The following is a 15249-nucleotide window of genomic DNA, read 5'->3' on the forward strand; positions in this document are numbered from 1 at the left end:
AAGGCTTTTTCTCAGCTTTTTGGTCTGAAACTGAAACTTTAGATTTGTGTCAAACTTGCTCTATTCAACAGCTGATTACAAAAGAATGAAACGAGACAGAAACAAATTCTTTTTTCTGCTTCAATCTTCAACCCCCCACTGTGAATGGCTGTAATTAATTATGATACTAATTATTATTATTGCTAATATTATTTAGTGAGAACTACACATCACAATAACAGTTTATTGAGAATAAGAGAGACAGGAGGAACATAATGAAAGTAGAGCTTTATTTAAAATAATAAAAAACAAACTTTACACTGTGTTCCCTTGTCTGGGTCACACACTAAAACTTGAACTCTTGTGCCTCTTGGCTGCTTCAGGGTCATAAAAAGATGGAGCAGGTCTTTTGGGGGGTGGTCCATAATGCAGCCTTTTGTGGTGGGTTGCTTGATATTTGGGCTCATTTTCCAGTTTCTTCTGTAACGTTGAACACAGAGCAGAAAGATCCAGACTTCTGAAGGATGGAGACCAATCTATCCACCCAGCTTCTCCATCAGCTGTGCTATCCTCCTCATCAGACACCAGAAGTCCATCTCTTCCTCTAAAACATCTGTCCTCACTCCCAGCAGCTGGAAACACAAGCAGTAGAATTATTGATGTTCTATGGCAGTGGTTCCCTAACTTTTCACAGTCCTGTACCCCTTCAGACATTTAACTTGAAGCTATGTACCCCCTACTCCTGCACACTTCAAAAACAGAATAATGTAGTGCAGTTTTTCAACCTTGGGGTCGTGACCCAATGTGGGGTCGCCTGGAATTCAAATTGGATCCCCTGAAATGTCTCATTTAGATGAATAAAAACACTGATTAAAATGTTACTTTTAAAATGTTTTAATTATTGTTTTTCAAATCATTACACCACACACAACACTCTTAAACAACTGTATTCTATACTTTCACTTTCTCAAATATAAATCTAGTTCAAATAAAATGCAGCATTAAAATATCTGAGCTGGTGCATCTTGTGACTTTTAAAAATGAATCCTGGCAACAACAAACATTATCAAAAGCTAATTTTAGTCCCTGGAGACATATTTTAAACACATGCTCATATGAAACAGAAGCTAACAACTGAACACGCTACACATGGCACAGTCTGCTAACTTACTACTGTTCATAAAACTGAACTCTTATCAAACTCAAATATCAAAACTACAACGTCATGAAACTCTTCATTTGTTAGTCACTTATTTCTGACATATAAGCTGTGTTTCTGACTATAAACATACCTGAAAAGAGGAGAAATGATCACAAATGTGATTCAGGTCTGATTCCTCCATCAGGAGCGTTAGTAGAATGAGGAAAACAGCACGTGTGGGGGCGGAGACAAAACCAATCCATCCCAGATAGTCTAACTCAGAACACTCAGTGGATCACAGATAAACATCACTCAGTCAGAATTGTAACAATAAAGAGTGAAGTAAATCATGTCTATTTAACACTCTTTTAACACTTTTAACTGTCTTTTAACATTCAAGTGGTATTTAAGTATTTAAACTCATCAACTCAGTGTTTTAATCTAAACTATGTGTGCATTGCTTTTGATCTTGTCACATATAAGTTCTGCAATTTACAATACATTACATCACCAACAACATAAATACACATCATTACAAAAACCAACACAATAATTTGTAAGTATGTTGTGGTATTTGTAAATGTGTTTTGCACTTCTCAGCCACCGTACATAACATCAGACAACAAACATACAGATAATGACAGAAACACATACAAATTGACTATAAAAACTCTTTGTTCTTTCCACATTCAGCCCTTGGTCTAATTTTATGATGCCCCCAAAGTTCATTTACAAAATGGCAGAAAAACACACAAAACAAAAGCAAGAATACAGTAAAAAAAAATATGAGGAATTTAATGAGGCTCCCAAAGTTACAGGAAAATACAGTAAAAGACAAGAAAAACATAGAAAATATTCCAAAAACTGTACAAAACTACTACAAAAATGAACCAAACAACAACAGTAATACACAAAACGGCTCACAATAGAAAATGACAACAGAAATACACAAACATTACTCCAACAATGCAAAATGACAACACAAATACACAAAAGGACAAAATAAATGCACAGAATGCCTCATAAGGAGCAGAACAACCACAGACATACACAAACTGAAAAACACACAACATTACAATAAAAACTATTTGTTCTTTCCTGTGTTAATGCTCAGATTTATCATTATGCTAAATTTAGACTGGAAACCACATTTTGAATTGAAATAAACCAGCTATCTAATTTTGGATTTAAGTTTAATTTGGAATAAAATGTGCATAAGGAATTAAGTTTTTACACTGTCATTTTAAAGAGGAAATAACTTTTATTCTGCTTTAAAGAGGAATTCAAACTCCCATATAAACATGTTGGCTCCCAGAGACTTGTGTGTCTTTTCAGTGGAGACAGTCCTGATTTACATTTGTAGACATCACAGTATGGTCATTTACATGTGAAAACCTTACCCAGTCCTAGAAGCTAGGGGAGTGACTTTCTCACCTTGTGCTGTGAGTTTACGGTAATTCCTGGCAGTTATCTGGAGCTGACTGGAACTTCCAGTTGACTGAGAGTTAACAGCAATTTACAGTGACGAAAACTGCTGGTAATCCCACTTTTTATGCAATGCAGCCTTCTACCACTAGGCCCAGGGCACATCCTTTTACCACCAGGCCCAGGGTACAGTCTTCTACCACTAGGCCCAGGGCAAATCCTTTTACCACCAGGCCCAGGGTACATCCTTCTACCACCAGCACCAGGCTACAGCTTTCTACCACTAGGCCCAGGGTACATCCTTCTACCACCAGGCCCAGGGTACAGCCTTCTACCACCAGCACCAGGCTACAGCCTTCTACCACTAGGCCCAGGGTACAGCTTTCTACCACTAGGCCCAGGGTACATCCTTTTACCACCAGGCCCAGGGTACAGCCTTCTACCACTAGGCCCAGGGTACAGCCTTCTACCACTAGGCCCAGGGTACAGCCTTCTACCACCAGGCCCAGGGTACATCCTTCTACCACCAGCACCAGGCTACAGCCTTTTACCACTAGGCCCAGGGTGCAGCTTTCTACCACTAGGCCCAGGGTACATCCTTCTACCACCAGGCCCAAGGTACAGCCTTCTACCACCAGCACCAGGCTACAGCTTTCTACCACTAGGCCCAGGGTACAGCCTTCTACCACCAGGCCCAGGGTACCGCCTTCTACCACCAGGCCCAGGGTACAGCCTTCTACCACCAGCACCAGGCTACAGCTTTCTACCACTAGGCCCAGGGTACATCCTTCTACCACCAGGCCCAAGGTACAGCCTTCTACCACCAGCACCAGGCTACAGCTTTCTACCACTAGGCCCAGGGTACATCCTTCTACCACCAGGCCCAGGGTACAGCCTTCTACCACTAGGCCCAGGGTACAGCCTTCTACCACCAGGCCCAGGGTACCGCCTTCTACCACTAGGCCCAGGGTACATCCTTCTACCACCAGGCCCAGGCTACAGCCTTCTACCACTAGGCCCAGGGTACAGCCTTCTACCACTAGGCCCAGGGTACATCCTTCTACCACCAGGCCCAGGGTACAGCCTTCTACCACCAGGCCCAGGGTACAGCCTTCTACCACCAGCACCAGGCTACAGCTTTCTACCACTCGGCCCAGGGAACATCCTTCTACCACCAGGCCCAGGCTACAGCCTTCTACCACTAGGCCCAGGGTACAGCCTTCTACCACTAGGCCCAGGGTACAGCCTTCTGCTTCTAGGCCCAGGGTACAGCCTTCAACCACCAGCACCAGGCTACAGCCTTCTACCACCAGGCCCAGGGTACATCCTTCTACCACCAGCACCAGGCTACAGCCTTCTACCACTAGGCCCAGGGTACAGCCTTCTACCACCAGGCCCAGGGTACAGCCTTCTACCACTAGGCCCAGGGTACAGCCTTCTACCACCAGGCCCAGGGTACAGCCTTCTACCACTAGGCCCAGGGTACAGCCTTCTACCACCAGGCCCAGGGTACAGCCTTCTACCACTAGGCCCAGGGTACAGCCTTCTACCACCAGGCCCAGGGTACAGCCTTCTACCAACAGGCCCAGGTTACAGCCTTCTATTACTAGGCCCAGGGTACAGCCTTCTACCACTAGGCCCAGGGTACAGCCTTCTACCACCAGGCCCAGGGTACAGCCTTCTACCACTAGGCCCAGGGTACAGCCTTCTACCACCAGCATCAGGCTACTGTCTTTTTTACAAGGCTACAGGCTTCTACTACTAGGCCTAAGCTACAGGCTCTCAGAGGGTGCCGCTTTTAGTGGAAAGCTCTAGCGGAAAGACGATTGGTTGTGATGACTTCAAAATAGTGTTGGATGAATCTTATAAGATGGGAGCAGGTCACTGATGAAGAAAAAAACAGGCTGTGATCAGTGGGAGGGGCCAATAATGTCACCGGAAAATTATTTGCCATCACATTCTTAATGCTGTATCTTTCCCAGATGGCGCACGCCATAATAGAAATCCGCTATAATTCTCAAATAGAAAATTCAAAAGGTCTCATATTTGATTAACATGGGTTTCCGACCCACTCCTTTGGAGCATACCAACTTTGCCTTTTAATCGCTAATTTGACCCCCTGAGCATGCCCAAAGTCTCTTGGTGAAAAATTTGATAATTTGGTGCAAAAATAAATCGGCAAAAAAATACGCACGCACTTCTTGCAAAAGTCGTGCTGTTCATTATACAGATATGTTCTTGAAAACATATGGATAATGTTTATTTTGGAGGTTACACGAAACAGTTCTGGACCCGGCTGCCATTAAATGTCTCAGAGTGAGGCAATATCATGGAGAATGGAGCCCTACACTTTGTCTTTATCTGATTAACTAATGATTATCTCTAGCATCTTTAGCTTAAACTTAACGAGAGTGAGTTGACCTACTAACTGGTATTGTGTGTCCTTCTTACCTCTACTGCCATCCTCAGGATACTGCGTAAGGTTTGTGGACCGGACTCTGTCTCTCCTTCTACCTTAAAGCACTGTGCTGATCAGCTGTCTCCAGTCTTCACAGACATTTTTAACACCTCACTGGAGACATGCACCGTACCAGCCTGTTTTAAGGACTCCACCATCGTTCCTGTCCCTAAAAAGCTGAGGATCACAGGACTTAATGACTACAGACCCATCGCTCTGACATCTGTGGTCATGAAGTCCTTTGAACGCCTCATGCTCTCCCACATCAAGGACACCACCGACCCCCACCTGGACCCCCTGCAGTTTGCTTATAGATCCAACAGGTCTGTAGACGATGCTGTAAACCTGGCTCTCCACTTCATCCTCCAGCACCTGGACTCCCCAGGCTCCTACGCCAGGATCCTGTTTGTGGACTTCAGCTCTGCTTTCAACATTATAATCCCAGCTCTCCTTCAGGACAAGCTTTCCCAGCTGAACGTGCCAGACTCCACCTGCAAGTGGATCACAGACTTCCTGTCTGACAGGAAGCAGCACGTGAAGCTGGGAAAAACCATCTCTGCTCCCCGGACCATCAGCATTGGATCTCCTCAGGGCTGTGTTCTTTCTCCTCTGATCTTCTTCCTCTACACCAACAGCTGCACCTCCTCTCACCAGTCGGTCAAACTCCTGAAGTTTGCAGACGACACGACCATCATAGGTCTCATCTCTGATGGAGACGAGTCTGACTACAAGTAGGAGACAGACCGGCTGGTGTCCTGGTGCAGCCAGAACAACCTGGAGCTCAACGCTTTAAAGACAGTGGAGATGATAGCAGACTTCAGGAAGAACCCAGCCCCCCTCACCCCCCTCACCCTGGGAGACTCTACAGTGAGCTCTGTGAAGTACTTCTGCTTCTTGAGGACCATCATCACTCAGGACCTCAAGTGGGAGCTGAACATCAGCTCCCTTATCAAAAAAGCTCAGCAGAGGATGTACTTCCTGCGGCAGCTGAAGAAGTTCAGTCTGCCAACAAAGATGATGGTGAACTTCTACAGCTCCATCATCCAGTCCATCCTCTGCTCCTCCATCACCATCTGGTACGCTGCAGCTACGGCCAAGGACAAGGCCAGACTGCAGCGTATCATCCACTCTGCAGAGAAGGTCATCGGCTGCAATCTGCCCTCCCTCCAGGACCTGAACCCCTCCAGGATTTTGAGGCGTGCAGGAAAGATTGTGGCCGACCCCTCCCACCCCGTTTCAATCTCTCCCTTCTGGAAGGAGGTTTAGGTCCATCAGGACCAGAACCTCCAGACACAAAAACAGCTTCTTTCCCTCTGCCACCATCCACATGAACACACCCCAAGTCACCCACTGACCCCCCCCCCACCACCTCCATGATTACATTATCTGCTGCACTGTATATATATATATATATATATATTTATCCTAATTATCCTTTATTCTCTATCTATCCTTTATTTATCCCTCATCCTTTATATTTATCATTATTATTATTATTATTGTTGCTAGGTTGTTCTTTGTTTTTTTTGTTTGTTTGTTTTGTGCACCAACTACCAAGACAAATTCCTTGTACTGTCCTTAAAACTGTACATGGCCATTAAAAACATTTCTGATTCTGATTCTGATTGAAGTTATAGTAGCTCACAAAAACCACAGTTATCCCACTCGTGAAGCAGTAATGTGGTCCCATCCTCACCTCTCCTTTGATGGACCACCTTCAACTGCTCATGTCAACTGAAATGAACGGAGATAAGTTTTTTATATTTTTAACCAACTGACTTTTTTATATTTTACACAATCTACATCATTTGAACTGCCACTGCTTTATGAACCGCTGCTGGCAACTTGTGACGTGGAAATTTATGTACCGATGCTGGACAGGAAGTGTAGGTGTCTACAAAGAAGAACATTTATTTTCAGAGCTTGATGATGACTTAATCAAGAGCTGGCAGTAAAAACACACACACACACAAACTAATGCTGGGCGATATATTCTTATTTTTGTTCTTTATTTTATTTCTATTTTATTTATTTGTTCATGTCATGTTTTTTTCCATACATGAACAAACAGGAACAGAGATACAGTTGTCCCTCGCTGTAACGAGGTTCACCTTTTGTGGCCTCGGTGTTTCGCAGATTTTTTTACAGTGCAATTTTGGATGCATTTTATTTTACAGCGTATGAACGCGCATTGTGTTCTGCGTCCTGATTGGCTAATGCTGCGTTCACCCACCAGCGACACATCCAACTCTGTGAGTTTCACTGTCTGCTGAAGCGTTTTTCTCCTCTCATAAACATAAACATCCAGTGAAACAACCCGGTGTGATTAGCTGCTAATGCTATGCTAGCTCAGTGCTACAGAGACAACTATTACCTGCTACTACCACCTCCTCACTGATTCTCCTCCAACCCTAATCCTTCCTAGTCTTGGTTATAAAGGGCGTGTCCTACAGCTCCAGGTGGTCACACACAGGTTCTACTCTATGATTGATGTGATGTCATTGTCAACAAAGACTCTGAATGCGTTCAGCATCAATGTCTGATCACTAGCAGTGTGACTCTGAAGTGTTTGAAAACAGGTTTATGTTTTAAAATCTATAAAGGTTTCAACATCGAGAGTGTTTAAACAGAGATAAATGTTGATTCCTGTCTGAGTAAAGTGTATAAAGTATGTGGTGAGGGGTTTTACAGCCTTAAAACATGTATAATAATTATAGAAAAATAAAGCTGACTACTTTACAGATTTCACCTATTGCGGGTTATTTTTAGAATGTAACCCCCACGATTCACGAAGGACTACTGTACATCAATATATTTATAAGCATGATGTCACACGGGACAACATGATATAGTTTATTTTGTGTTAATGTAACTCAGGTTATTCTGTCACTCTAGTTTCGCACTGCCCTTGAACGCACCGCACATGCGCACTTCACCCACATTCCATGCTGCTAGCTACATGCTGCTAGCTACATGCTACATGCTGCACACACACACACACACGCACGCACACACACACACACACACACACACACACACACACACACACACACACACACACACACACACACACACACACACACACACACACACGGAAATAATTGTTTCTCTCTGAGCTCCTTCAACAGCCATGAACAGGTCTGTAATCACTAGGGTGGCCATTTCCATAACACCAAAAAGGAGGACACTTTTCAAAACTCAACAAAGCTCGGATAAAAACTAAAAAATAATATCAAAATGATCACATAGTATAACTTTGTTGTACTCGCCAAAGATATGAAGGTCTACTTTTTATATTTCTGGCCTTTCCTGGCTGCTTCCAAGAGTTTTTTGTTTGAGAGAAATTTTCTGTACATGTCTGTGCACTCCAACGTGAAGTTGACAAAAATTTGCAGTTCTGCCTTGACTCTTTCCACATCGAGACGATTTCTCTCATTTCTTCATGCTGTGGTCATCATTGAAAAGACACGTTCTGTATGTGCATTGCTGCATGGAATGGAGAAGATGTAGGTGCTGACTTTCCTCAGGTTCACCAGTGGGACATCTGCTTTGGAAAACAGCTTCAGATACCGCTCCTCACTGTGACAACCTTCCATTTCTGGGGAGCTGAGAACAGCTTCCACCATGCTGTATTCCTCATAGAGTCCATCCATATCAATGTTTTTCAGTTTGCAGGCCTGGACTGCATCACTGTACTCTTCAAAAGACACAGCAGTTGTAAGGCTGAGCTTTGACATTTTGCTATGAAAGCTGTTCTCAGAGAAGTCAAACCTTTCACTCACATATTTCTTTGCTCTTTCATAGAACTGAATAAAATCAGCCTCACATTTATTTGCCAAATCAGGAGTTAGCTGTTTAAGTCTGCTGTTTACAGCAAAGCCAAAAAAATGCTCCTTCAGCCTCCTCTCAAGTTTAACCTTTAAGTTCAGTCATCACTTTAAAAACAGAAGTTATGCTGAATGATTTGGCCTAAAGTGCCTCAATGCAGTCTGAGAACACCTTCAGAATGTGACTGAGGAAGAGGAGGTACATCTCGGACACTTCAGTGCGGTCTTCTGCAAAGCACTTCCATAAAATCTTCGGACATTCTTCATCACCCAGGCTCTGAAAATAGCTGGTCAGGGGCTTCCAGCACTTCAGCAATCGGTTGATGGATGGCAGCAGAGACAGCCACCTTGTGATGACGTGCCGCAGCAGGTTGCACTCGTCCACCTCCACAAAGTCACAAAACTCCCTCAGCTGCGCTGTTCTACTGGCTGAGATGCTAAAATGGCTATACACTTTTAACACAACATTTTCAATATCCAGATCCATGTTTCCAGCTGCATATCTTGTGGCATTGTGCAGAATGTGTGCTAAACAGTTTGCAGCAAGCACCTCGTTTTGAGCAAGTTTTAGCTTCTGATAAACACTGTTGTGTTTTCCATAGTTAACTCTGGCGTTGTCTGCTGTATATGCTGACATTTTTTGCAAATCCAGACCAGACAGCTCAAGTTTTGCCAGCAGCTGATTTGTTATAGCTTCCGATGTCTCGTTGCTGTCACTGTAAAAATTGAGCAGCGCATTCTGCACACCCTCCACAAAGTGAAAATATCTTAAGACAATAGGGAAACACTTGGTCGTACCTTTATTTGAGGCATCAGTCGCCAGAGAATAGTGCAGTTCGTTTTCTTTTATGTAGTCCACATGCGCATGGATGGAGTAGGGTGCTAGGATATTTTCACATAAAGCTTTAGCTTTAGCTTTCCCACAGGTTACTCCTTTAGCTATTGTTGAGTCGTTGTAGATCTCCCGGTCAACTTTTATTCCACAGTCTACACTCCTATATGACTGGTGATGCTTGACGGTGTGATAAACTTTACAAAGTTCTGCAGCAGATATTTTGTCATCCTGGGGAGATGTGGCTTCACGGAAAAAGGAAAAAAGTGAAGAGGTGCCCGCACTTTGATTGTTGCTCTTGTGCTTGTCTGTGCTAGCATGTCGATCGAGGGCACCTTTACCTTTGCTGCTTACGTCCACATCACAACGACACAGCGTACAATATGCATGGCAGTCATCCTTCCTACTTTTGGAGATGAATCCATATTCCTTTGTCCATTCAGGATTAAATGTAGTTTTTCTTTTAGGCATTTTTGCAGACTGCAGGTGGACAGGGTGGCTTCACGTTGTCTGGTTGACGCTGACCTGACGTCAACGATGTCCACATTGCTAATTTGATTACGTTCAGCACTGCTAACCAATCAAATGTCCTATATTTATTTTACGCCAATTTCATCCAATAAACTGCCACAAATACCTCTTAAGGGGAAGCATAATTGCATGTAGTGTTTTTTTTATTATTATTTATTGTTTGAGTTATTTTTGTTCAGGCACATTTACTTTATCATTAGAGACCATATAAGATGGGAGAAAAAAAAGATTATGTCAAAAGGAGGACAAATGGACGTCCGGCTTAATGTTGCGCCGGAAGACGGACAGACCTTTTAAAAACCGGACGGTCCGTCTTAAAGCCGGACATATGGCCACCCTAGTAATCACAGTAATAGTTATGTTACGGTTGAAAATGATGATGAATACTTGATTTCTATGTTTTGTCAGAGGGAGTGTTAGAACCAGGAAGAACTGTAAGTGAGCTTGAGGAGCTGATGGTGAGTTAGCACCTGAAGTTAGTGTTAAGTTGTATAATATGTTTATGAAACGATAAAGTTGTGTTATGTTGTTTTGTGTTGTATAATGAAGGTAGTTAACAATCAGGATATAACATTAGTGAACTAAAGATATGGTTGATGCTGAGTTTTTAACACTGTTGGCTGAACTGTGGTGTAGGAGGATGAGTTATTATAAATGGGTTATATAACTAAGAATATTAATTATGATTATTAATATTACTTCAAATTTTGCGGGGTGCCACTCCTTTTAACAGGAGAAATATGTCTAAGTTTTTAGACTAAACTCATCAATGTGAAACCAGGGAAAAGTGAATTCTACCAGACATCTACACCATAACCACAGCTTTAATGAATGAGAGGAATCAAATATTATGTTTAACCTTTTATTCAAAAGTCAACAATTAATACAGTCAAAATATCAATTGGGAAATGGGATAATTAAATCATGATGAAATGCATTTCTCGGCTAATAAAAGTGAGGATTATATGTAATAAAGTGAAATCACTAATCTAGGAGGATGCTAGTCTACTAAATACTGAATAAAAATGCAGGATACATATTCGAATAATAAGATCATAAAATCAAAGAATAAAATAAAGAGAGCTCATAACAAAGAGAGGGAGACGGACAAACATGAATGAGATGAACTGTGTGTGGAGCATGTTGTGAGTGTGTGTAAGTTTGTAGTTATGGAAATATGTATGTGATCTATTGTGGATGAAGTTGCTGATGAAAGTTCATTCATGTACCTTGAAGATGATGTCAGGGTTGGACCTGGAGGTGCTGTTTGAAGCAATGCAGCAGGACGTGCCACCGTTGAGTTCTGTTGAGTTTCAACAGAGTGTAGCCCCTTCAGCCGATCCAAGCGGTTCTGGCCTTCACAGCTGGGTTAGAGAATGGCTCGTGGCTTACCACAATGGGTCACAGGCCGGGCTTCTTTCGGCTGTTACGCACGTCACTAGATGCTGTATTTGTCCGAACCAAGCAGCTGTTCATTCCAAAAATCTAACTGTTTCAACTAAAAATAAAATGAACTAAATGAAAAGGTGGGAAGGGAACGCGTTGAGTATGAAACGCCAGCGTCCCAAAACTGAAGTTAGGAATGGCGTTCTTCCTTTTAAAAGCTTATCTTTGGGACTTGCCTCCCAAGAAGGAAACTTCGTTGATTGGTTTAAAGTTGTCAGCATCTCAGCTGACTGCCCTTGGGTGTGTCTGGGGGTGTGTTTATGTGAGACAAACAGGAGGGATGATTCCTAGATTTACACATAAACCATAATAATGAGTTCAACATATTCAAATAATCTTTTCAACATCATATCTTGAAATATTATGTAATACGAAAGAGTTTGATACCAAACACGACTGGAAAATAGCCTAGGATGACTTTAGGAACCGGTTAATGAATTTTACTTGTAATTACTCATAAACATAACTGTCAAAAATCATGTTATGCCTCTTCTTTACTATATGGTTGCAGTAGATACCTCAAACTAACTTTTGTGATGTTTTCTGGTGTTTTAAGCACTTTTTAAATGATGGAACATTTAAAATAGCATTCTGTGGGGATAAAATTATCTGAAAAGAGTGGAATAGGACAGACAATATTTGCAATTTCAATTTCTGTAGAAACCATTCCAATAATATTTTCATTTGTAACTTTTCAAACATGATACAATTTCTTTGTTCTCCCTTCTTCACTGGGACACATCTCAGAGAAGAGGCCTGGAAAGTGTCTTTCTGTGACATCTCACCACAGGGGGTCAAAGGGTCATTGGGACAGTTCTGTGATCTTACAGCATCCCAAAAGTATCTGTTTGTAAAGGAGGGAGAAGAGGGATGTTCTTCCCCCGTGTGGAGTCGTAAAAAGAGTTCTTACTGAACATTTCAAAGAGTTGGGTCAGTCTTTTCGGCTACGGTATTGGGTTCAAAGGCCGCATAGTGGGTTAGCTATGCACCTCAAAGTTGCGGGGGCAGTTATTGTGTAAACAGTTGGTGATAAAGAAACAGGCTCCTTGGTTAATTCCTGCTAGGAAGAGGGTCTTTAGGCTTGATGTGGTTTGGTTCCCCACAGTGGCGTAAAAGCTAAGCTAAAAGCAAGATACCATGTGTTAGGTCCAAATACGTTAAGACCGTTGCTAAAATGTGAATGTTGGGTCTAAATACGTTAAGACCGTTGCAATCACATCTCAGGGAGAAAAACACTATCTGACTTAAAAGGCGACCAGAGGCAGAGAGGTGCGAGCTGCAGCTCGGAGAAAAACCCAACAAAAAGAGACACAAAAGTCCGATATAAGTTGGATTGCTCTGATGGTGATGCCTCAGAACTAGGTATTTATTATAGAAAACATAGACCACACCCAGAGGGCTGTGCAACAGCGCTCTGGGTGCAGGATTAATACCATATATGGTAACACAAAAACTTTGGGGGAGAAAAACAGCTCATATGTCCATTCAGTGGGTCACATACCCACACTGGCCCAAACTAGTTTAAACCAGCTATGGTGGACAATGGATATGTTTTGCAAACACACACACACACACACACACACACACACACACACACACACACACAGTTAATCATGGATAATTTCATATTCTAACTATCGTTTAATCATTTAACTATAACTAATAAAGTAATAAAAACCACACAGACTATAACATATCTTACATATCCGCCCTGTTGTGGGTTTGGAAAACATCAAGCAGACGGGCGTCTTCACAGGTTTACCCGGTGCCATCATAGGACCAAAACAACAGGGATGACCACCGTGAGGTGGGGCGAAAACCCGACAGCTAGTACGGGAAAAATTCCCCACCGTCCCCCCCTGCTGGGGCGAACATCGATTCTGATCCACGGTGATCTGGAGACAGTTCAGAGTGTATGTGCAAATGATGACCCAAAACCATGGTGTCGAAAATGGGGCTTTAGGTCTCAGTGTGTTTTTGGAGTTGGTAAGGGAGGGTCAGAGGTTACTAGCACATGACCCTCAGTAGCAGTGAACCTTTACCGCTCACTGTGATGATGGGAAGGTGTGGCAGGGTCTTAGTCCATCAATGGGGCAGATGGGGAGAGACCCATAACATGGAGTTGGTACTCTGGGGAAGCCTGGACCTGCATAGCACCGATGATCATGTTGTCTATGCCTTTCTTCACACAGGGGACGATGCAGCAGCAGGCAAGACCGACGACCAGCAGCACAGCCAGAAGAGGGAGACCCAGACGTAGCAGGAATTGGAACCAGGAGCCTTGGAACAGCCAGTCCCACCCGGATGAATGGACATTGGACTCGTCAGCTGACATGGCACCTTCCAGGTTGCGGAGTGTTTGCAGGGCGTCTTCGATGGACTCCGAGGAGTTATTAGGTATGTATGTACAGCAGGTAGCACCCACCATAGCACACACACCACCTGTGGAAGCTAAAATCGTATCTAAAGCCATACGGTTCTGAATAGCCATTTGCGCGGTGGCCGCTGTTCTAGCATTCATTTTGTTATTAACAGCTAAAGATGCATTAAGAAGCATGTGAAGGCGGTATTGGAGGGTCTCTACCATAAGGGAATTCTTACCCACGCCTATATTAGGAAAAAGAGCATGAACGACTTTTTGACTAGTTGACCAATATCTATGTTCGGGAGGGACATCTGAGCCCCATATTGCATCATGAGGTGTGAAGGTTATAATCTCACGACGAGAACGACTAGGCATTGTCATATGAACTATGAAAGACCCATCTGTGACTGCTACTGGTACACAAACGGCTGACATATTAATTGGAGGGGAAGGATAAACTTTATCACCGCACTTCAACCAAACACCGTCTCTAGCAAACATTGGGACAACCGTACGAACGTTCTGAACGGTAGCACAATGGTTTATGTCTACTGATGGTAGACCTTTGGTGTTAGTTGGTGGACCAATAAATCGTACGCATAACGGATAGCAGCGAGTATAATTACCACAGGGGACAGCATTCGTGTTTAGGTGTTTAGCAGCCTGACCTAGGGGCTCGAGGGTTTTTAGCATTGGTAGAACAGGAGGGCACGGGGTCGCGGACTTATTTTGTAAACATTCTAGTACTTTCTTTGAGTCAGGGGCTGGCAGGGACGCGGACAACAGAGTCGGGGATGTTACAGCGTGCGGCAGATGTGAGCAAACATAGCAACTATCATTAGTTACTGTTCGTGCAGATAGTTCTACCATACGGTACCAAGAATTAGCGCGCAGACGATGATGGACGTGATTATTCTGTTCAGACAGTAATGCGAGTAACGAGTCAGGTTCTTCTGTTGGCATAGGTTTTGCATTTATAACTCGTATATTCTGTCTAACCTCAGGTGATAACACTATGTCCATGCGTGGTTTAACTACAATGGGAGTGGCCGGAGGTGTAATACAAATATCCACCCAAAAGATGGGATCTGTCCCTTGTACGTCAGGGCAGAATCCCATAAGCAAACAAGAAGGAGGTACCGCGGTGGTGTTAACGGTTAGGAGTAGGATTTTTTGTTTCTGAACAATTGTTTTTCGCAATGACAGATATGCCGCTGTAACGGTACGTGTAGATGGTGTGAGGGG

General features: G+C 43.3%; 1 long non-coding RNA gene across 1 annotated transcript; it reads right to left on the minus strand.

Moving 5' to 3' along the window:
- Positions 1 to 252: 252 nt before the first annotated feature.
- LOC114482187 (uncharacterized) lies at positions 253 to 1336 on the minus strand. The gene is made up of 2 exons (XR_003676318.1): positions 1272 to 1336; positions 253 to 611 (listed from the first exon to the last, which is right to left on the minus strand). It is a non-coding gene; the product is annotated as an uncharacterized LOC114482187 (long non-coding RNA).
- Between the last annotated feature and the right edge of the window lie 13913 nt (positions 1337 to 15249).

This window comes from Gouania willdenowi, chromosome 20 (assembly GCF_900634775.1).
Source record: "Gouania willdenowi chromosome 20, fGouWil2.1, whole genome shotgun sequence".
Taxonomy (NCBI): domain Eukaryota; kingdom Metazoa; phylum Chordata; class Actinopteri; order Blenniiformes; family Gobiesocidae; genus Gouania; species Gouania willdenowi.